A 25,596-nucleotide genomic window follows, 5' to 3' on the forward strand; every position below is an offset into this window, starting at 1 on the left:
CAACGACACAATTCCTTTATTAAGTTCCATATTCAATTCTCCATCCCCCTGGATGGAAATATTTTTTACCCTCAATTGTGCCACAATGCCATAACACCATAGCTGACCATTGTTCCAACCGAATGTGTTGGGGCCTTCGTTTTGAATTTTGAGTTTTGTGGAGAGAAAAGCAAGGACAAGTGGCAGGGAGAACTATTGGAGTCATGGGGCTGATAATCGAAGGAGGGAGCAAAAACTAAGAGTGAATGGGCAGTTGCAGCAAGGTGGCAGACGAGAATAAGACCAACAGGGAAAGGAGAGATAGAAGCTAGCTGAGGGGAGATTTAGTCGAGGAGGAGATGACAAGAGCTGATAGTGGGAGTGCAGAGCAAAGGATAAAAGGCAGAAGATAGCAAAAGGAAGAGGTTGGTCACAAAGAAGATGAGCGAGGATAGGATCATGAGATCCTTCCTGAGTTGTCGAAAGGCGGGCCTCAACCTCTATTCTATTTATAACTAGTCTTGTTGGTTATGTTCTTTATGTATTTGATGATCACACTTTAAGCCTTTTGTAACTTTCTCTGTACTCTCTTATGTTCAAGTTAATGAAATGCGCGGTCTAGGATCTTTCATGTATCGATGTGCTTTATGTGGGTTATTTAAAACTTTTTTAATGAATGATTATAAGCTGGATGATTTCTCGTAAGATATGAGCAGAATAGCATGATTGGATAGTGTATATGGTTGATTATTGTAAGTTACTCAAATATGTTGGCTATAAACTCCTTGACACTCCATCCTACCCCATCTATCTTTAGTCGCAGAACGCCTCAAGTGAGACTCCTTGCCCCTCTGGGTAAGGTGAAAATGTCAGCATTGTTCTAGACTACAGTGGAGCCTTGATGGCCCCTTGTGCCCAAACCTAGGGTCTCGTCCCTATTGTCATTTTCATGCCAACAAATGGTTCCATTTTCGGGACCTGAAATCAAAAAAAGGGGTTCAGAATATGGTAACAAGGATTTTTAAGGAGATACGAAACTGGTGGGACAACCAAGTGGATCAGTTTTTATCACAACAGGTCATACTTCTAAGTCGAGTTGTTGCTAAGGTCATTCTCCAAACCATCAGAGGGATTGGTTTATCAAGGCACTCCTACCCCTTACCTTGTCACCCCTAAAACAACAAAATATTGAGATCTTGTAGGAGGCTTTAGAGCAATTAACCTGCATATAGGCTATGGTAGGGTACCCACATGAGTATCAAGGGGCGGGGGGAGGGGGCATGCCACAGGATCTGACGATCTTGGGTCTCCAACTCCAGATAGCCAGCTCAACAAAAAAATTGAAAGACTTACATCTAATCCACCCAATCAAAACCAACGTGTTGTGCATCCACTGTCTGGTGGAGGGTCAAGTCGTGATAGAGTGCCTGAGATAGAGGGGCATGTGTGACACATCAGGGCCCATTGAACCATCAAGAGCTTTGCCTACAATAAGAGTTATGGTAGTAAGATCACAAGGGTAATTCTCGGGATGCCACCAACCCGAGTATTGTGAGGTTTGTAGGGGTTATGGACATTCACCACGATTTCTTCTGATACTACAGAAGTAAGCAAATGTCCTGAACAAAAACCATTTTGATTTCTACACATCCACGACCCGCCACATAGATCAGTGTTAAGCATTGGATGTGTTATCAGATCGAATAGATTGTTCAACATTCAAGATCAATGAGACTGATCATAGAGGGTGAGAAGGAGGAGGAATGGGAGGAGGAATAATAGGGGGTAGGGGACCTATGTGCTGCTACAACTATGATCAGGAAGGACATGTCACGAGGGATTGTCTTCTCCCAAGGAACTTCCCAGAATTGATTGCAAGGTGGGGAGAATGGACCATGGAGCGGGGGAAGAACCTGATAAATGCAGAGCCCTGGGAAGAAGAGATAGCTCCACTCTCTAATATTAACATAGTCACCTGAGGTAGCAAGAAGAAGCGGGTTGACCAAGATTCCCACTTCCGACCAACCATTATTAAGGTGGCCTCACCAAATTAGTCATACAACCCTGGAAAGAAAAAGCAATATTATCAAGAAGCGACAAAGTTGTTTGGAAATTTTGCAAATTCCCTGTAGGAAAAGGCGATCAACCAAAAAATACCCAACGTTGGCTACCCTATTGAGGAATGGTTCAGATTTTTCTTGCAGATCATCAACAACGACTAGATGTTAGGGGAGCTACGCAGAAGTCTGAAAGTAGTTCTATAAAGGAAGAAACTGGAGAAGAAAGTGTCTTGACGAATCTGCTTGATAAGCACACGAGAAGAATCCACAGAAATAAGAGGAGAATGGGAAGGGAATTCAGAATTGAGGCACAAGTTATTGTATTCCACATCAAACATATGATGTTAGACCTAAGTTCCGACATTAATATTCTACCTAGGAAAACATGGGAGGCACTAGGGAAACCACAGTTGAAGTACTCACCAATTCAACTACAGATGGCCAACTTGTACTACATTCTACCCTTTGGAAGGCTAGAAGATGTGGAAGTCGATGTAGCAGGAATGAAGACAAACATAGACTTTGAGGTGATATATATAATGGGTGGCAAAGATCCTTACCCAACACTTGTCAACATTTACTGGGCCTATGAAAACTATGATATCACTGATGTAAAGAAGGAACTGATGATCTTCAAGGTGGAGGGAGTATGGTTGATCCAGCCACTCGATCAGTACCAGGGGCCAAGATTCACAGAACCAGTAGATGACCAATATGAACCAGGAATGTTAGAGTAGATCTCCCAATTGATAATAAGAAAGAGAGAAGAGTACATCAACCCCACAGTGGAAGGATCAGTTAGCTGGAGGAGTATACAAAGCTCAGAGGTTGGCTCTGATTGCATGGGATGCTTGGCAGTAATGCGAATACAAAGTTAATACCAAACATTGTGCTACGATAAGCCGCATCAACTGGATTCGAACAGAGGTAAGTGATTATCCCAATTTCCATGGCATAGATTCAATAGATCTATTTCTAAATAAGATTGATTGAATCATAAGAGAGAGCCACAAGGTATCGTTGCAAGAAATTGCACAAAAAGAAACCCCAGCATGCTGGTGAAGATACACCACAACACCCTCCATGACTGGGAAAGGATCAAGAGGGCCACGAGGGAAATTTTTAAGCAATCAAGTGATTGACCGCAATAATTTGTAAAATACAAGGGGAACTCTGATTCTTGACAACACCTGGAGAATTGCATAGACAGATGGAACAAAGAATGGGTTCTGAAAGAACTATCGGTACACATGTTCATACACACCCTAGGTAAAGCCCCTCAAGCATGGTATATATAGGAATAAATTTGAAGACAAATGGGAGACTGTGGCACACTGGCTGGACAATTGAGTAGCGGATTATAGTTTAAAGATACTGATAGATAGTTGATCGAGGCTATGTATGCCATCAAAAGGATCCTCCTCGCATCAAATCAATTGCGAGAAGGATGCATTGATGAAAGGTTGTTGAAATACTTTTATGAGTCAGGATACCCAGAGGCTATGGCTTGTGGAAAAGTGGACACAGATCTAAAGGAGGACGACCTAGAAGGGTTGAGGTACCTGATGTTTCATGAAACCGAAGGAGAGATGGATCTTCGAGAAGGACATACAACATATGTCCCGCACTTGCTCCCAATAAAATTGTAGAAGCACAAAATTGGCACGGAGGACAAACCTAAGATGGCATCAATAGGTGACTATTGGGACGAGTACACAACTAAGGAGATTTTTTATCCTTTGCGGTAATATGAGGATTTGTTCCTAGTGTCGATTATGGAGTTAAAGGGAATCAAATGGGATATCGGGGAAATGAAGATTGTACTGAAACCTGACGTCGGGCCATTGAAGTATAGACCATACCAACTGAACCCAAGAATAAAATAGAAGGTCAAGAAGGAGATAGACAAGATGCTGGAACAATGGCTGATTTTTCCATTAGACGAAGCAAAATGGGTTAGTCCAATAATGATCCAAAAAAAGAAGGATGCCATGGAGATAAGGGTCTATGTAGACTACCACACCCTCAACAACGCCTACGTACATGATCCATTTCCCACACCCTTCAGTGATGAGGTCCTAGACAATGTTGTGGGGAATGAAGCTTACTCCTTCACAGACGGGTTCTCAGGCTAACACCAATTTAATATCATTTTAAATCTATTTAATATAAATTTGTCATAAGCCTAATATTTATTAATCAAGCAAAAAAACATTTAATTTGTGAGAACAATGAAAGAAAATATATATGTGATCAAGAAATCCAAATTAATACTTTTAACTCGAAAATATAACTCAAGGAATTTAATAACTACCAAAAATAATAATAATAAACTATTATAATTCCAGAAATTATATATATATATATATATATATAATTATATAATATTAATACAAATATATTTACTAATTATTATTCATTTTTAAAAATAGCTTTAAAAATATTTTGCTAAATATCAATAAATATATTTTATTAAATATAATATTTATTTATGATAATTATTAATTTTCTTAACTATCAAATTTATTAGCTAACTTAAAAAGCCAATTAACCATAAAATTTATTAATAACTAAAATATAACAATATAATGAATAAATATAAAAAAATAATATTTAACAACTAGCCTAAACAAGAATAATAATAATAATAAAACATATTGTAAATGTTCCATTCCATGGAAATAGACAATAAATATATTAAATAGTAAATAATTAATTAGTACAAATTATTATTATTTTAAAAAATAAATTTAAAATATATTTACAAAATCTAAGTTTATGATAAGTGTTGATTAAATTACTAAAAAAACTTAACTATCATCCCTAGTCACATTACAATATTTTTTTCGTACAAAACTGTAAGTGGCTTCTGGTATTAAAATCAAGTAGGTGTGATTTTTCAAAACATACAAGCAAGAAAGAAATTTCTCTAAGACTAAGTATATGTAAGGCTATCCTTCCATTAGTTTTTTAAAGTAATTTTAAATAATAATTAGAAAATATTTAATTGGTATATCAGCTAACTGTGCTTCTCCACGCTGGTACACTTTGGTATTGTGGTCACAATTTAACATTACAAGACGGGAGGTGGGTGAGATGAGGGATGTTACATGTGCATGGAAATATTTTTGTATCAAGTGGATTGAATCATTTTATTACCCTTACATCTCTTATCTCATTTCTATTAGAAGCTTCAACAAAACATTCCTATGGAGTTATTATACTTGAGAATCCATTTATTTAGCCATGTTAGAGATGCAATTGAGTCTTTAGAACAAATAGATTGGTCCCAAGAATTTATATTTAAGAAAATTGACTCTTAAGAAATAAGGCTTTGTATTGAAATATGAGGCAATGTTCAATTTGTTCATTTCTAATTATTGAGAGAGAGATTAATAGATGTTTTCTAAGTTACGAGGGATAATTATAATTCCTTCAATACTTAACATGGAGTTTATCTGTCAAGTGCCAAGAAGGATTAAATTTATCGAGATGAAAACATTTCCTCAATTTTCGTAATCTTCAAAAAGTTTGCAACTCAAGATATTAATACTTCTCGATATTTTTATAGATTCAAGTTAACATGACTCTCTCTTTCTATATATATATATATATATATTCTCTAACCTTCAAATAAATATATAGATGTGACAAGGAAATAATAAAATATGAAGCCTAATATTACAAGGCATATAACGAATAATTTATTTCAAATGTCTAATAAGAAGATCATTGGTATTATTAGCTATAATGATGGGCCTCCTTCATTTTTCAACATTGGTTGGATTTGGTTTTATAATTGCATATCTTTTTATCTCATTGTCCTATATAAACTTGTTGTTTTTGTATATATATAGGTCACATATACATTAACACTTCCAAAAGACTAGTAAAAAAAATTAAAATTATTTCTATTACATATTACCGTTGATAATTATGCTAGCATTATGATTTGATATCAATATCTATAATATTATTAATATGATAGTCATGTGAGCCATTTAAATCATTCAAACTAATGGTTCGAACCAACACACCCCTCCATGGGACATTAATGTTATTTGATATAGGTATAGGTAATGCTTTAGGGGAGTTTTAATTGTGATTTATGCAAGGTCAAGTACCTTGCATTAACTCTTGCAGGCAACATTAAGAATTTCGTACTAATTCATGTGCTATGGTGGCTCTTGAAACTTGTGAGGCACACCTTTGGATGTGTTTCACACTGGAATGCCACATGACAAGCATCCATGCATTACTTTACCCAATTCTTATCCTACGGTTTTCATCACTTGGGAAAGAGTTAGGGTAACTGCCTCGTTGGGTCACTACAAACAATTTTCATTTTCTTTCTTGCTGTCGGCACCGATGGCTCTGCAGCCCTCATTTTTTCAATTTCTTTCCTCAAGTGAAGAGAGTGCAGAAATTAGGTGAAGTGACTGCAAACCCTTCTATGCTTCGAATCACACAGGAAATTCATTGTTTCTCGCTGGCTAGGTTACTATGACATCATTTCGAGCTTTATGCTTTATACAAGGCGAACACTCCCTCACCGCCAACTCAGGTAAGGTTTATTTCTCGGTTTATTCCTATTAATATTTCATTTGTTGAAATTATCTTGACTTAATAGCCACCACATGAATTCCTAACAAGCAGACTAATCTTGCAGGTGGAGGAGGTGGTTTCCAGGGTTGTCCGCTTCTTTATGCTGCCTAAAAATAACAATTTCTCCTCTCCGGTTTGACATTATAATGATTATGGTTTTCTTGTTACTACCCCGACCTCAGAGGGACAAGAGCAAACAAACTTCTTAGGAAGGACTTTCCAGTTTTTTCAATTTCTAATGAGTTTACCATTATTTTTATTTCTTTTAATTAATGGGGCTTGTTATACCACCATAGTTCATGTGTGAGTTTCTAGAGGGTAGACTCCAAGCCCTTTCCCGCCTGCTTGCATTAAGGGTCTGGCTTCTCAGAATTGATAGCTGAGTTCAAATTTTGTATAACTTGAATGGTTAAATTTTGAATAACTTTGAATGGTTCTCAGTTGAAAGTATTATGCAGAACTTAAACTCTATTTTGGGTTAATACTACACACAGATTATTTGTGAGGCTACCATAATTTTGGTATATGGCTCAATTATAAATCTTAGCACAAGATATATAAATATTATTACTTATTGGAGAAGTTATTCTTCATGAATTCATTTCTCATGCATGTACAGAATGTTGAATTGTAGTTATAGATTCCATCTATTTAATTCGTCTTTTCTCTGAAATTTTATATGAGATGACTCCTTATGCGAAGTTGCCTCAACACACAACTTTTGAAGAACAAGTTGGTTTGTGAATTATTCATGTGTTAAGACCATGCTGGAAATATTTAATTATTTCAAGCCCCTTCTGCATGTTTTCAGTTGTCATTGTTTTACTCATGATTATAGAATGGACAGTAATTAATCAATTTTGATAATTACCTTTAAGTTTATGTTCAATTATTTTCCTAGTTCTCAGGTTATTTTGTCGTTCATGTACCTTTTGAGTTCATATCTGGTTTACCCTTGGGTTATATACTAGGTAGTTTACCCTACAAACCCCTTATTTTCTTTTTCATTTATCTTTTGGAAGAGATTCAAAGATTCACTTCCTTCACTTGGCAAATGAGCCTTGACTTAGGCGCTTACCCACAATATTAACTACATGCATAATAATAAACAATTTTGTCTTGATTAAAAAAAAACAAACACCTACCTAAACTTAATGCAAATCCCCGACATTGTAATGAAAGGGTTTTGGTTACATAATTTATTTCCTTTCATTAGCATACAATATTTAGACAAAACTGTAATTTCTTCTTTTGATCAATCATTTTTAGCTCTTATGTAGGTTACTCATCCACAGAGAAATATAACTTTTCATTAATTTTTTTCTACTCATTCCTTAAACACGATTCCCTATGATACCAACTGGAATAGTGGTTTTCATCACACATATAGTTCATAATTTAATTTACAGATTAAAAAATCTTATACTTATCTATCATGTAGGAATTTTGAATTTGGAATCAGGATGGGACTACACCTCTCTTCCAACGGAATTGGAAATTACATCCAAATCCCCCCCTAGCTCCACTTCCATCACAGATTTGGGTATGCAACCTTCACAAGTAGATTACCTTCCAAGACCTCAAGGCCACTCCTAGCCCAATTTGGAATGTTATTTTTAACTCTCAAGAGGGAGTATCCACTTTCTACAACCAGCTCAAGATAATCCCCTTCATAGTATTACTCCAAATTCCTTCTTTAGGTAGTTCCTTCTTCTTGTTTTTTGGCCAACCCCTACCTTGTCCCTATTGAGATATTTATATCTCTGGGGTCAAGGAAACAAAGGAGATAATTGATTTTTCCCAAATTGCCTGGAATTATAGAATTAGTTAATGAGTCCATCCATATCCAACTTCTCAAATATTTTCTTTTTATTACTTCAAGTTAATAATTAACAATATTAGTTATTAATCCTTGTTTAAATATTTAAACGACATTGTTTCCATCATAATAATAATTAATGTAAATGACAATAACCTATAAAATTCATTTTTCAGATTTGAAGGTGCTACATCTTCCCCCCTGGTGCAAAACGTCATCCCGGTGTTTATTCCAGCCCTTGAAACAAATCTTGGTATGCCTATCACATGAACTCTTTGTCCTCCCAGGTGACTTCCTCTAGCATAAAGTGCTTCCATTTCACTTTAACATGTATGATAGCTCGCCTTCAAAACATTACTTCTCTTCGATCGAGTATACGCAGGGGCTCTACTATAAATTCTCCTTCCAGTTCGACCTACCACAATTACAATTATCATAAACTTGGCACATATATATACATACACATATAACAAAAGAGATTTACATATGTTTTCTTCAATATTCTTTTACCTGAATATCTTGCCAATTTATGATGCGTCGGGGGTTATACACATACTTCTTTGAAAGGGAAACATGAAACACGTGAACCTGAATGTGACTGGGTAGTGCGAGTTGATATGCAACTGGTCCTGCTCTGTTTAGAATTTGGAAAGGGCCACAGAACTAGGGAGCCAACTTGGCACATTTTTCCCTTTTGAGAGTACTTCTCTTTGGTTTAATTCACATGTAAACATGATCCCCCACTCGGAATTCTCAGTAGCTTCTTTTCTTATTGGCATAAGCCTTTTTTCTATCCTATGTAGCCTTCAAATTTTGTTGGACCTTTTTCACTATTATTTCCATTTCTTCTAGCATATCTGGTCCTAATATCATTTTATTCTCGAGGCTATTCCAATTTGTAGGGACTGTACACTTCCTCCCATAAAGTACTTCAAAAGGACTCATCTTTAGTGATTCATGGTAACCATTGTTGTAGGAAAACTCTACTAGGTGTACATATTCTTCCCATTTTCCGAGTAGCTGCATCACATGCATATGTAGCATGCCTTATATCACTTGATTAACTCTCTCAATTTTCTCATCAGTTTGGGGGTGATAAGTAGTGCTAAAGTGAATTTGAGTGCCTAATCCCGTGGATAACGCTTTCCAAAAAGAAGAGGTAAACTTAGCATCACGATCATAGATTATGACTCGAGGCATTCCATGCAACCTAAAAACATCTCTCATAAATATATCTACTATTTGGGCCATTTGGTATGTGGACTTGACAGGAATAAAATGAGTTGTCTTGCTCAATTTATCTACCACTACCACAATTAAGTCATTTTTCCTTTTTGATCAGGGTAAACCCGTTAGGAAATCCAAGGTTATGGTGTTCCAAGGTTATGGTGTTCCACTTCCATTCAGGCATGGGTAGGGGATGTAATAGCCCAGAAGGATGTTGATGCTTGGCTTTAACCTGATGACATTCTAGGCATTTGGCCAAATATTCTGCAATATCTTTCCTCATACCAGGCCAGTAATAATTTTTCTTAATTGCAGAAGAAAGAAAAAAAATAAACAAACAAACAAACAAAAACAAACAAACAAAAACAAACAAAACAAAACAAACAAAACAAAACAAAAACAAAAAACAAAAAACAAAAACAAAAACAAAAACAAAAACAAAACAAAACAAAACAAAACAAACAAACAAACAAAAACAAAAATAAAAACAAACAAACAAACAAAAACAAAAACAAAAACAAAACAAAAAACATAACAAAAAACAAAACAAAAACAAAAACAAAAATTGATAGCCTGGATAGGCAATACAAGGATTTTTGTGGAATTCATCTAACATAAATTTCTTTATTGATAACTAATTAGGAACATATACTCTATTTCTAAACATCATCAAATTTTCAGAGTTAATATTGTACCCTTTTTGTTCCACGGAATTCTATGCAGTCTTAGCTTGTTGTAAGAGATAACCATATTCTGGGTCCCTCTATGTTACTTCCTTGTTTTGATTAGCAAAATTGAATTATGCTTGACTAAATGAAATTCCAAAGACATAATGCAATTTCCTACTCAACGCACTCGCTACTCAATTATCCTTTCCCTTCAAATGTTTGATTTCAAAATCAAATTCACTTAAGAATGTGGTCCATCTAGCTTGGCGCACATTTAGGGTAGGTTGGTTGAAGAATCTCATTAAGCTACTGTGGTCTACCATCAGTAAGAATATTTTCTCCAAGTAGTTGTGCCACACCTTTAAGGCGTGAACTACATCAGTTAACTCCAAATCATAAGCATATTCTTTCTACTCATGATCTCTTAACTTACGATATTCATAAGCAATCACTTTATCTTTCTACATTAAAAATCCACCTACACCTTCCTTACATGCATCGGCATAGACTATAAAATCTTACTCTGTGTCTGGAATTTTTAACACTAGCACGGTGGTAAGAAAATGCTTCAATTTTTCAGAACACTCTTGATAGTCCCTTGACCACTTGAAACTTGTTCCTTCTTTTTGCAAGGAAGTGATTGGATATGTGACTTTAGAAAACCCCCTTATAAATTGCCTGTAATATCCAGCAATGCCTATAAAGGAGCGTATATATGCAACATTTGTTGGAACAGGTCAGTCCATAATAGTCTTGATCTTCTCTAAATCCATAGCTATGCCTTTGGAGGAAATACTATGTCCTAGATACTGGATTTGATCCTTGAAAAAGTCACATTTGCTAAATTTGGCGTAGAGCTCGTTTTCTCTTCAGGTCTGCAACACTATTCGAAGGTGCTCTTTATACTCCTCCACACTCCTACAATAGACCAGGATGTCATCAATAAAGATAAGAACAAATATATCTAGAAGAGGGTGAAAAATCTCATTCATCATACTCATGAATGTTGTTGGAGAGTTAGTAAGTCCGAATGGTAAAACCACGAACTCATAGTGACCATATCGTGTTCTAAATGTTGTTTTATATATATCTTTGTCTTTAATATGAATCTGATGATATCCCAATCGTAAATCAATTTTTAAAATACCACAACACCTTCAACTTGAGAAAATATATCATTAATTCGAGGTAAGGGGTACTTATTTTGTATTGTTAACTTATTTAATTGTCTATAATCTATGCATAAATGCAAAGTACCATCTTTCTTTCTTACAAATAAAATCGGGGCTCCCCAATGAGACACACGGGGTCGAATATAACCCTTATCCAACAGCGCTAGGAGCTGCATTTTTAATTTTGTTAACTTAGGAACCCTCATTCTGTAAGGAGCTTTGGAAACTGGGGTAGCTCCAAGGACTAATTCTATAGTAAAATCAACATTCCTTTTGGGTGGTAACCTAGGAATATCTTCTGAAAAGACATCTTTAAATTCTAAAACAACTGGTATTTTATCCAAGGCGAAAAAATTATCTTTAGAGTTAGTGTACCCCACTTAGACCGCATAAATTTGATAGCCTTTACGCATACATTTTCCTAGTTGCTAAGCTGTAATGGGGCGTAACATAACTTCCCTTATTATACCTTGAAGTTTGACTTTGTTGCCATCATTGGACATGAAATTAATTGTCTTGTATTTACAATTTACTAAGGTCCAGTGTTGTTCCAACTAGTCCATACCTATCAACATGTCATAGGAGTCTAATGGTAGCACATTTAAATTTGTTTTAACCTGTTGTCCATCGAATTCAATTACACAGTATTTTACTTTTGCATTAACTCTTCTTTTATCTTATGTGGCTAACTCGACTAGCGAAGGACTCTTAAACTTTACAATTTTCAAATGGCATAAATCAAATATTCTTGGGCAAACATAGCTTAAGCTTTCACATAGATCTATCAAAATCGAAACATAGTGGTTGGATCTTTTACCTTCAAGTTCCACCATCGCAGGTTGATATTATGCCTGATGATCCTCCAACGCTGCATTAATCCTTGGTATGTTCCTTTCCATGTCACCAATAGTAGAAGCTTCTTGAATATTTGTAACTATTTATGATCTTGCTCTATGGGGAAATTTTTTGTAATAATGGGATTCCCCACAACCCCAACACTGCAAAGGAGATTTAGGAACCTGGTTAGTTTCCAGCCTTCTATATGCTTCACTTTGTTTCACTTCATATTGAGGTATATACTTTTGTTGATTTCTATTGGAAGGTTCGTTTGGTCCTTTCCGACCTGGATACTTGGTACTAGCATTTTTCATGTTTTTGTTGGTTGGAAATTTTTCTACCCCTTCTTACTTGTCCAATTTTTGGTGCCCTCACCCTTCTACTTCATTTGATGATAACCGATCTGATCATTTCGAACCACTTCATCCATCATTTTAGGATTGTCAAATTCCAACTTCTCTTTCATATAGACAGATAAACTACTAATGAAGCAATAGATTTTAGCCTTCTATTCACGGATGTAAGGGACATATCTTAATAGAGAAGTAAACTTGGCTATGAGTTTGTCCATAGAATGTTGTCCTAGTTTCAAGTCATGAAACTCTTTTGCTTTATCATCATAGAACTGCTCATTCAGATATCTATCCTTAAAATGTTTCTGAAATTGTTCCCATGTGACCTCCTATTCATTAATTTCTCTGACTGTTTTGATTTCTTAGCACCACAGAGTGGCCTTGCCTTGCAACTGATATATTGCTAACCTTGCTTTCAAATTATAATCATATTCATATATCTGAAAGTATTTGTTCATGTTAATTAGCCAATCCTCTACCACTTCCTCGACCTCTGCATTATATATTGGTGGCTTGATCTTTTTGAACTCCCCTTGGAGTTCAATTTTCTGCCTTTTAGTCCATTTCTTATCAGAGATGTTATCGGACTCTTCTTCATTGCCAGTTCATCCTCCCTCAGACTCCAAATGTTCCTCCTATTGTTTATGCGATTCTGTTATGTTTTCTTCATCCTGGTTGGGGTTTGGATTTCTTTGATTTTACCTATCTGAAAGGCTTTTCATAATATTTTCTTGCTCTAAACATCATATTTCATTATCAGCCCACAAGCTCAACATCTCTGCTCATAGCTACTGGACTGTTTCTCGTAACGTAGCATTCGTATTCTGATTTGCCTCACCCAATTGTACCCACACCTTCGGGTTATGTCTGGTTGTCCCTCCTGAGGGGTTAGATCCTACTCCTCATCTTATGTTGCTCCAGCTTCCTCTCTATGTATCATAATTACTTTTGTTATTCATTATTCATCCATTCAGGGCTCAATGTAGTAACCTGAGTGCTCTAATACCACTTGTCACATATATAGCAACACTTTCAAAAGACCAGTAAAAAAAAGAAAAGAAAAATCTATTACATATCACTGTTGATTATTATGCTAGTATTGTGATTTGATATCAAACTCTTTAATACTATTAATATGATAGTCATGTGAGCCATTTATATTATTCAAACTAATGGTTCTAGCCAACACGCCCCTCCATGGGACATTAATGTTATTTGATACGGGTATAGGTAATGATTTAGGGGAGGTTTAATTGCAATTTATGCCAGGTTAGGTACCTTGAAATAAATCTTGCAGGAAGAATTAAGGATTTGGTATTGATTCATGTGTTATGGTGGTTCTTGAAACTTGTGAGGCACACCTCCAAACATGCTTCACTTCGGAATGCCACATGACAACCATCCACACATTACTTTACCCGGTTCTTATCATGCAATTGTGATCACTTGGGAAAGAGTTAGGGTAACTACCTCACTAGGTTCCTACAAATAATTTTCATTTTGTTTTTTACTGTCAGCAACGATGGCTCTGCAACCCTCATTTTTCAGTTTCTTTCTTCAGGCAGAGAGAGTGCAGAAATTAGGTGAAGTAACTGCAAACCCTTCTCTACTTCGAATCACACAGGAAATCCTTCGTTTCTCACTGGATGGGTTACTATGCCATCATTTCAAGCTTTATGCTTTCCGCAGGGAGAGCACTCCCTCACTGCCAGTTGAGGTAAGGTTTATTTCTCGGTTTATTCCTGTTAATATTTCATTTGTTGAAATTATGTTGACTTAACAACCACCAAATGAATTCCTAACAAGCATACTCATCTTGCAGGTGGAGGAGGAAGTTTACATGGTTATCGACTTATTTTTGCTGCCCATAAATAATGGTTTCTATTCTCTAGGTTGACATTTTAATGATTATGGTCTTCTTGTTACTGCCCTAAACTCAGAGGGACAAGAGTGGACAAACTGCTTAGGAACGACTTTCCCATTTTTTGGATTTCTAAGTAATTTACCACTATTTTTCTTTCTCTTAATTACTGGGGTTTTTTATACCACCAGGGTTCACCTGCGAGTTTTCAGAGGGTAGACTCCTTTCCCGACCTGCTCGCGTTAAGGGTCTGGCTTCTTGGAATTGATAGCCGAGTGCAATTTTTGTATAACTTGAATAGTTAACTTTTGAATAACTTTGAACAGTTATCAATTTAAAATATTATGCAGAACTTTAGCTCTCTTTTGGGTTAATATTATATGCATATTATTTGTGATACTACCGTAATTTTGGTATATGGCTCAGTTATAAATCTTAGCACAAGATATATAAATATCATTACTTATCGGAGAAGTTATTCTTCATGAATTCATTTCTCATGCATGTACATAATGTTGAATTGTAGTTATAGATTCCATCTATTTGATTCGTCTTTTCTCTGAAATTTTATATGAGATGACTCCTTATGCGAAGTTGCCTCAACACACAATTTTTGAAGAATAAGTTGATTTGCGAATGATTCACCTTTTAACACCATGTTAACAACCTTTAATTATTTAAAGCACCTTCTGCATGTTTTCGATTGTCATTGTTTTACTCATGATTACAGAATGGACAATACCTAATCAATTTTGATAATTACCTTTAATTTTATGTTCAAGTATTTTTGTGGTTCTCATGTTAGTTTGTCGTTCATGTACCTTTCCAATTCATATATAGTTTACCCTCGAGTTATATACTGGGTAGTTTACCCTATAGAACCCCCATTTTATTTTTCATTGCTCTTCTGGAAGAGATTCTGAGATTCACTTCCTTCACTTGGCAATTGATCCTTGACTTAGGCCCTTACCGATTAGGTGTGGAAATGTAACAGTTCTTTCCGAGCACCCACGTTATTAATTGCATGAATAATAATAAATAATTATGTCTTGATTCAAAAAAACAAATACCAACCTAAACTTACTGCAATCCCCGAAACGATAATGAAAGGGTTCGGGTTACAAAATTTATTTCCTTTCGTTAGCATATAGTATTTAGACAAAACTGTAATTTCTTCTTTTGATCAATGATGTCTAGTTCTTATACAGGGTACTCATCAACAAAGAAATATAACTTTTCATTAATTTGTTTCTACTCATTGCTAAAGCATGATTCTCTATGATACCAACTGGAATAGAAATTTTCATCACACAAACAATTCATCATTTAATTGACAGATTAACAAATCTTATACTTATTTATAACGTAGGTAGTTCGAAGTTGGAATCAGGATGGGACTACACCCCCCTTCCAATGGAATTGGCAATTACGTCGAAATTCCCCCTAGCTCCACTTCCATCATAGATTTGGGTCTACACCTTCACAAGTAGGTTACCTTCCAAGAGCTCAAGGCAACTCCTAGCCCAGTCTTGAATGTCAATTTTAAATCTCAAGAGGGAGTATCCACTGGCTACAACCAACTCAAGATAATCCACTTCGCAGTGTTACTCCAGCTTCCTTCTTCAGGTAGTTCCTTGTTCTCATTTTCTTGCCAACCCATGCCTTGTCCCTCCTGAGATCTTTATATCTCTAGGGCTAATGAAAGAAAGGAGATATTTGTTTTTTCCCAAACTGTCTGGAAGTTTAGAATTAGTTATTCTCAACTCTTTAAGAAAGAAGATATCTGTTTTTTCCCAAACTGTTTAGAAGTTTAGAATTAGTTATTCTCAACTGTTTTCTTTTTATTACCTCAATTTAATAATTAACAATATTATCTATTAATCCTTATTTTCCCATCATAATAACAACTAAAATAAATGACAGTAACTTATAAAATTCATTTTTCAGATCTGAGAGTGTTTATATATAATATATATATATGTACACACTAACTGGACCTTCCACTTATTATTAGGGGCACAAACCTTTCTAAAAATGTTTTGAGTGTATGATTAGCTTAAAAGGAGTGAGCGACAAGGTTGAAGAAGAATGGATTAAATTTGACATAAATTAAAAAAATTATTTATAATTAAAGGTAAAACTATGACCAAATTAATAAAAAGAGAAGTTAAAGGTAGAGGGATGGATTTCATGTAAGCTTCACACATTCAAAGTAGAGTGGTTCCATTAATCTTAAGTAGTATTTATTTTTTAAAATTTAAATTTAGTATATTAGGTATATAATTAATTTTTGATGTGGTGATTATAGTCTGAAGATTTAAAATTATAATTAATTTTATTATTAAAAATGAATATGATCATATTATTTATAATTTCTAAACTTAATATAATTTATTTAATAAATAAAAGAAATTGAATTTTTTTTTTTTTAATTATATTAAAGGTGTTTGTTTTTTTAAATTGTTTATGGTAGGCATTGTCTACATTTTTCATCTCCATTTGACATTTGTGTCTTCTGTTTTGATATGGGTCAATTTTAACTTTAAAATATATATATATATATATATATATATATATATATATATATATATATATATTTGCACATCTTATTGTAAAATGGACCATTTTGCTAAATAAAATTTGCTTATATATAAGCTGATGTTATAAATAATGATCATGAATTTATCATGGATGAACTTACTAGAATTGGAATAATCTCAAATCCTTAGGGAATTGGCGGGTGGGAGCCACCTAGCATGGATCTAATTTTTTAAATTTATTAAAAGTGATGGACCATTTTGTTAAATAAAATTTCCTTGTATATAAATGAATGTTAAATAGATGTTGTAACTTATCATGGATGAACTTATTAGAATTGGAATAATCTTAAATCCCTAGGAAATTGGTCCAGGTGGAGGAGTGTTTATTTATTGTTTCAAATTAAAAATTGAGAAAATGTTTACTCACTCATTATTAAAGAAAAATAAAAGCATAATAACAAAATTATTAACAATGTTAGCATTCAAGTGATGAAAAATTAGCACATCAATTAAATAACTCACATTCATTTAAATTAAATATTTCTATTTAAAAAAATATATTATAATTATTTTATTTTTTAAATATAATTATTTTTCAAATTATTTATAAAAAAACTTCACATCTAAATTTTTATATTAATAAATACTTTATAACCTTACTTTTTTACAATTATATTACATATTTAAATTATTAAGAAATATAATTAAACTATTAAAAAATAAGAAATGAATATGTATCACTATAATATGGAATTGAAAAAAAATATAAATAAGCAGGCTCATGCAATAGATTAATTAATGAAGCCATAAAAGCTTTTATAAGAAACGAGTTCTTATTTTATTAAAATATAATAAATTATCTTTATCTTGGGACTAGAAAATGTACAAATATTTTACATACATGTATATCGAGTATTATTTATATATCATAAATAAAAACTAAATATTTTCATTACGTTGTAAGGTGTTTCCCTTTGTCGGCCTGGAGTATGCCGTAAAACTGCTTCTGCTTGGCTAAGAGCTCGTCTTCCTCGGACGTAAGGAAACAGGTTAACGGCCCAAGACCCAGAGGCATCTGGCAGGAGTGAAAGCCTGCTCCCTTACGGACCACCAGCGGGTTATTACAGGTGGCGTGGTTTTCCTTGATAACAGTGATGAGTCAAACCGACATTCGCGGATAGCAGCCAGAGATGGCTGTCCTCACTGTTGGTTTGACACCTGAGTTTGATAGGTTTTGTCACCTTCGGAAAAAAAAAAAGGTGTTTCCCTTTGAAAATAACTCCCCTATTGCCTTCCTGTCATAATCTATGTCATTCAATACTTCATTAAACGATTGGATCATGCTCATCCATTGATTTGAATTGCGCTTGACAAGTGGCATTTGTGACTCGCTCCCACGATTCTAAATTTATTGTCCATCCAGTTACCAACTGCATAAAGGACACTTGTAGATGTATGGCATTGCTTGCTCACGTCCTGTAGCATTAACCTCTACAAAGGAAACATTTTCAAAAATCTAGCATTTTAGATTTCAGGGAACCTCTAGAGATCAGAATAATCTTTCCTTACAACTAAGAGCCAAGAACCACCATTCATACGAGATTCACCAAAGTGAAATGAAGCTCTGGAGGGATTCAAATATGTCTACAATTTTCGAAGATGTCCGACATTTTCGATTTCAGGGCACCTTTGCTGATCAGGATACCCATTTTTCTTGCAACAAAGAGAGTAACCACCATTCAAACGAGTAAGCTTGCGTGCTCGATTCATGTTTTGACCCTATTCTTTAAAGGTTTTGCAAGTAAATAATTTCACGAGGTTACCCGTTCGATTCATGATTTTTTTTACAAATAAATAAATTATTTTAGGAGCATGATTTACTTGGACAATTGAGAATCTTTCATAGAATTAAAGACTCCAAATGCAAACCCACCCACAAAAGTTACACAACCATCTTTGTTATCTTGGTCAAAGAAAATCGCCAGAAGATGGATCATAAATTCTATTTTTTTTAGGAGGAAAAAAAACCAGCATATTTTTATATTTAGATATAAAAGGACATATAACAGAACATAAGGCAAAAAGGGAGAGCTATGACAAAACTCCCGACAGTTTTGCAGAGGATGACCATTGGCCATAAGCCAAAATGTCCAAAGATTTGATCCTGAAAGCCTCTAGCAGATCCAGCTAAATAACATATGACCCAAGATAACGAAGAATGCAGCGGATTACAGAACTTTGGAAAAAGGAGACAGCCTCCTAAAAGGACTCCAACAGCCAAAAGCAATGGATAAACACATAGGCTGATGCCATCATAGCAGAAAACACCATCATGGAGTCATGGAGCTGAAGAGTCAGTCTTCCGAGCATACGAATCATAGAAGGCCAGAATCTTCTGAATAATAACCTGAATGGGCTCTTTGGAATGTTGAAAGATAAGAGCATTCCGCCATAACCACAAGAACCAGCAGGAAATAATGAACAGCGATCTCCCCGAAGAGGACTGTCTACTCCACCAAAGAAAAGCTTCCTGAACAGAAGAGAAAGACATGTGAGGGAAACCAAACTGTAAAGACAATTCATACCAGATTTGGAGTGACGAGGAGCATTGAAAGAACAGGTGCAAATTTGATTCCGCATCGTTGAAGCACATGGAACATCTGCTCGGTCCCTGCCAATTTTTCCTCTGTAGAACTTCCCAGGTGAGGTTCTTATTCTAATATAGCAGCTAGGAGAAAACGATCATTTTAAGGGGCAAGAGGCCTTCCAGAAACAGGAGGGAAAGAGCGGAAAGGAGCTTCTTGCTGAAGATGAAATAAGATCTGCATAAATGAGCTTCACATTTGCAGATTGATTGGATCCTTTTAATCACCACACCAAGTAATCATGAGTGCCCGATCGCTGTACTCCTAAACTGCCTAAAGAAGCTTTTGTCGAATCCCAAAGCGGACGCAATAGAGGCGGCAAGAACAGATCCTCCGCTTCTTTCAAGACCGGGACAGAACCCATCCATTGTTTAATTAACTTGTCCCAAGTGAACAAACCCTGCCTGTGGAGAGAAAGAACCAGCTGATGAGGAAAGGATATACCCCGCGCGCACGAGATGGTGTCGAATCCAATGAGAATACTGGTACCCGAGGAGAGGTTCCAGCTTAAAAACTGCAGGAAGAATATGGTTGGAATGAAGTCCGATGTATTGACCGACAATATTTTGATCAAAGCCAACCCCAAGACATTCGATGGAGCATTTAGGGTTTTTATAGATATGTCTGAGAGGGGTTGCATTCCTGATACCTTAACATATGCTACTTTAATAGATGGGCTCTGCAAATAGGACAAATTGAAGGGTAGGAGCTCGCGAGGGACACGAAGATTAAGGGTGGGCCTGATGCTGATCTTGTCAATTATAACAGGTCCATTATTCAACATCTTTGCATGGCAGGCTAGTTGGATGATGTAGTGAACCTTCTTCATCAAATGCTGGCCAACAAAAATTTACCCAAATAAGTTCACAAACACTGTTGTCATCATCGTCTCTACAAAGGCAGGAGATATTCAGAAGCCATGGATCTTTTGAGGGAGATTGTAAGTACCAATCCCCTGAAATTATCATTTATATAGTACTTTGATTGGCGAGCTTTGCAAAGAATAAAAATTTCGAAATGCTGTGAAGATTCTAGACCAAATGAAGCTCAACGATTGGTCTCCAAATGTTGAAGTATACAAGAAGCTTATAATCTTTTTGTGCTCTGAGAACAAGCCACAAGAACATGCCAATCTTTTGGATGGGATGGTTCTAACTGCTATTAACCCCACACAAAATTATAAGGTCCCTTGAGGAAAACATGCACATTAATGCTATACAGAATCTCTACAAAGAAGGGAACTTGAACGACCTTCCAGAATTAGAGAGAATGTTTGCCTTGGTCTGGAAACCTTTAATTTTCTTAACTGTAATCTACAAACAAAATGAATAAATAATATCCAATCTTGAATAAATAATATCCAATCTTGATTTAGATCCTAAATTACTTGGTGGGTTTTTATTTTCTTGTATATTGAAATTGGGAATTTTTACTTAATAATAACTTTAATAAGCAGACTAATTATAAAATGTTGTAGTTGGTAACTTCTTCCATTCCCTTGTTAAATATCCTAGCACATGTTCACCTATCTCCATGGATACGAAAGCTCCAAAACAGTGCCCTCCTCGGTTTTAATTCAATCCCCACATAATGTTGACTTAGAGACAGCAAATAACGTAGCAGCCGCAACGGAAGTTAAAACAAAGGTTTATTTAGGAAAGGCCTCATCGCATTCAAATGTAAATGAAGAGAAGGCAGATGGGAGGTGTTTGGAACACTCAAGAGGAAAGAATTGGTAAGATCATTTTGTAATATCTTGGTTGATCGCTCACGGTCAACATTCGAGGATATTTTCTAAAATTTCTAGACTAAAATGTTGAGCATAATTTAACGAATAACATTTTTTGTTTCTCCTCTAAGGTGGAGAAACAAGCTTCATTGGGTCACAAACCTTGCACACTAATTTACCATGAATGTAAAATCCCGCAAATCTCGGACTCTAGACTGCCCCATGTGTAGAGAACTTTATCAATGTGTCAGTCACAACAGTGATCCTGCCATCTCCAACCATCAAATCCTCTCCCTCTTCTTCAGTCAGCTGGCGCCAAAGAAGGTAAACTGCACACCCAAAATCAAGAAGGGGAGCAACAGAATTCTGTAGGCAGAGCGCCTGAACAACCTCCACTTCAGTTGGAACACATGCAACAATGGTGATATCCAGAACTGAATTGCTAATGAACCATATGCAAATCAACTGAAGATATGGTCATTTGGGTTCTAATCAGATACGCAATCATACATAACCCATATTAAAAAAATTGGTCACTTGGATTCCCAGACAAACAATCATACAAAACACCTAGATCAAAACATAAAAACCCTAGGTGAAAGAGAATTAACATTTAGGCCATGTAGATATAATTGTTATATTTTCACCCAGATCAAAATAAAAGCAAATGAGAGACAAAAGAAGAAAAAGAAAAAGAAGGCCAGCAGGCATTGCAAGTGCATCTCGCTTACCTTTCAGGAGCAAGACTTTTGTAGTCCTGTGAATTTGTCGCATTGCTCACTCTGGTCACTAGAATGTCTGATTCCTCTGCACCAGTTATTGCTGGGAGAGTTCCATGAGTAGTGAGGATTAATGCTCTGTGAATCAGAAACCCTGAACCTGTCTAGTTTATGCTTACTATGGCTCCTTTGTTGAACAAGACACCTTTTATTTTCTCTGAACAACCATGCTCTGTACACAGGTGCCCACAAAGGAAGGATGCATTGCTCAAGAAACCCATCAAGGGAATCCTTTGACTGATTTCTACTAGAGCTAAGGATTTTCTTATCAATTCCTTATTTTAAACCATTTTATCTCCCCCTAAAAACATATACATTGTCATGATATGGAAATCTATTAGTGTAATTTACTGTACACAAGAAGACAACAATAATTGGACATAATTCATCTACATGTGATGGAGTTGACACGTAGAGATTCCATTGCACTCATGGTCACTACCGGTGGGAGATGACATGAATATTACTCAATGTTATTACTTTCATGAAAAATGCAAGGCTTCATTCTCTTATGGATAATAAGAAGGATCAAATAATAATTCTCACAAGTAAACTAGCAAGGAGATTATGATCAAAAGATGGAAAGGTAAAAAATGCATGGGAAATGCAATAATGTGGACACAATAACATGATGAAAATGTCATAATAGACCAGAATAAGGAGGGAAGAGGAGAGGATTGGATTTATAAGAGCGGGGAGGGCAATAGAGTGCTTTAGGATGATAAAAATGCCAATGCACTGAATTCAATAGTTAAGATGATTAGGATGTTGATTGTAAGAAGTGATACTATCATGGGTCCCATAAAAGGGTATTCTCATTTTTCACTGGTATCTGAACTTTAAATTTATTAAATATGGAAGTTTTATTATTTTTTTATATTAACATAAAAAAATAATATTTAGTACAATTCCTTTAACAGTAAGCATTAAGCATTTAATGAAATATTATGGTGTTAGTACAACAGTTTTCTTGTCTAATTGGCAGCTAATTCAATTTGGGAGTTGTCTTTAGTGCGACTTTTTGGATTTCCGAGTGCCGGAATCCGGCAGAAAAATTTGAGGTAAAATCTTGATTTGTGTTATTTAAACTGGTTTTTTGACTGTATATATGGATTCAACACCCTGAAAAACCCCTAAGCCACTTTGATTGTGGAGGGGTTACCCATCAAGTTTGTGACTTCAATAAATTCTTGCCAGATTTTAGAGAAATTGGATTAGAAAAACCCACTGAAAAAGCTTTCAAAAAGTCTCACTAAAGACAACAAGATTTCTAAATACAATAGTAAAAACATAATTATGATTTTCTGTTTTGAAAAATATAATCTTAAATGTCATTTATCGTTTATAATGTCCCTGGTACTGTTTCATGAATAACAACAACACTAAAAAGTATATTAAAAGTTAGTTTAATAAATTATATTAAAAAATAGTTTTAAATTTTTTTGTAAATGTATTGTTTAATTATTATATATTTTAAAATGTTTAGTAAGAATCTAGTCAAATATTTTTTTGTCAAATCTTGATTTTTATTGTTTAAAATGTGTTTTGATTGCTTATACAAATTCAACATCCTCAAAAACACTAAGTCATTATTTCTAATTTCTAAAATTTTAATTAAATTATTAATAATAATTAAATAATTTATGAAATTATAATTTCTATAAAATATCCTTAATAATAATCATAAATATATATTTTTAACAACATAAAATTTAGAAGTTAGATCTAAGACTTTTGTGATCCATGATTTAGAAAACAATCTTTAATCACATTGTAAGGATTGGGTCAACATTTTGAACTAACTAATGTGGTTCACCCTCCTCTAACTAATGTTTCTTGACCAAATCCTTACAATATGATTAATTCCAAAAACTATTTTTTATCAAATTTATACATAAATATATAAATATAATAAAACATACCATTAAAACATTAAAAATAAACTAAAATAATATGTATATAATATTATTTTAAAACCAATCATTTTTCAAATTACAACACTAATGTAAAATCAAGTTAAACTAAATTTCCAACAATTTATATATAGATAAATATACATATTAATTATTCTAACCAGCATCCCTGTCATAACATCAAAAATAAAATTATAAAATATACATTACCATTTTATAATACATCGTTAAAATTTAAGAAAATAGTATTATTTATTTTTCGATTTTTTTAAGTCAGTTTTTATAATTTTATGTGAGTTATGAGGATGTTATTTTAATGGATTTTTTCAACTTGTAATTATATTTTATTTTTTATTGATTTTTCAAGATATTAAGAATATTTTAGATATTTATATAACAATAATTTATAAAATTTTAATAAATATAAAATAAATAGGTATGAATATTTATTATGTTGAAATATATTTTAACTGAGATTTTTTAAATAGAATGATTTTCAAATATAGATATTTTAATAATAAATATATATATGTTTTGGATTACTAAAACAAAACATTCAAATATATAATTATTTTCAAGGTATCTACAAATTCATTATTTTAATATTCTAGCTTATTTTATGAACATAAAGGACCAAACCAAAACGCAAGTGTTGGAATTTTCTAGAAAAAACTAAGAAGATAATGATTTCGGATTCCTGAATGCTTCTGCATTTAGTAGATTCCAGGAGAATGCTATTTCTACTAATTAACCACTGAAAAATCTCGAAGACAATGCTCCGAATTAAGAAGATAATTATCCTTTCAAATTAAAATCTAGGTTGATAATAAGAGAATTTTAGTTTTACGTGGATTCTCCTAGAATCTACTAAATAAATTTAGATAGGAATGTTTATTTGTGTGGAATTTTCTGGAATTTATACTACTATTGTATTAGATAGATACAAACGACCATGTAGACTTCATGCGTTATTAATTTTAATTTTTAATTTTTTAATTTTTTCCTTTCCCTTTCTCTTTCCTTTCCTTTTTCCTTCCCTTCATATTCTTGTGCTCGTGAACGCCCATGATTTTCCTCTGTCCAATCCAATATTTGCAAGGTTTCGAGTGGTGGCTTTCCACTTCCTCCCTCTTTGGGTACATCTAATCTTTTCACTGCATGCAATAATTACCCAACATGCAAGTAAAGGGTGTAACCCACCGACACTCCACTAGTAACTACATATTTAGTAACTACATATTTTAATTCAACGGGTAGGAGTCATGGATTTAAGTAAAACAAATGGGTAGCAAGATTCCCTCTTAACAAGAATATGTAAGGATATTCAACCTTTAGTTGCATTAATTAATAAAAATAATAATTATTATTATATGTTTAGTGAAATGTACAAATCATTATGGTCTTTCCAT

The 25,596-nt window shown here is 34.3% G+C and overlaps 1 long non-coding RNA gene across 1 annotated transcript; it reads left to right on the forward strand.

Annotated features, from left to right (window-relative positions):
• Nucleotides 1-6,249: 6,249 nt before the first annotated feature.
• LOC149255215 (uncharacterized) lies at nucleotides 6,250-8,489 on the forward strand. The gene is made up of 2 exons (XR_016266344.1): nucleotides 6,250-6,603; nucleotides 6,709-8,489. It is a non-coding gene; the product is annotated as an uncharacterized LOC149255215 (long non-coding RNA).
• Nucleotides 8,490-25,596: the final 17,107 nt, after the last annotated feature.

The sequence above is a fragment of the Pinus tabuliformis genome, chromosome 7 (assembly GCF_031772625.1).
Source record: "Pinus tabuliformis cultivar Carrire ecotype Pingquan chromosome 7, CPIR1, whole genome shotgun sequence".
Classification (NCBI taxonomy): domain Eukaryota; kingdom Viridiplantae; phylum Streptophyta; class Pinopsida; order Pinales; family Pinaceae; genus Pinus; species Pinus tabuliformis.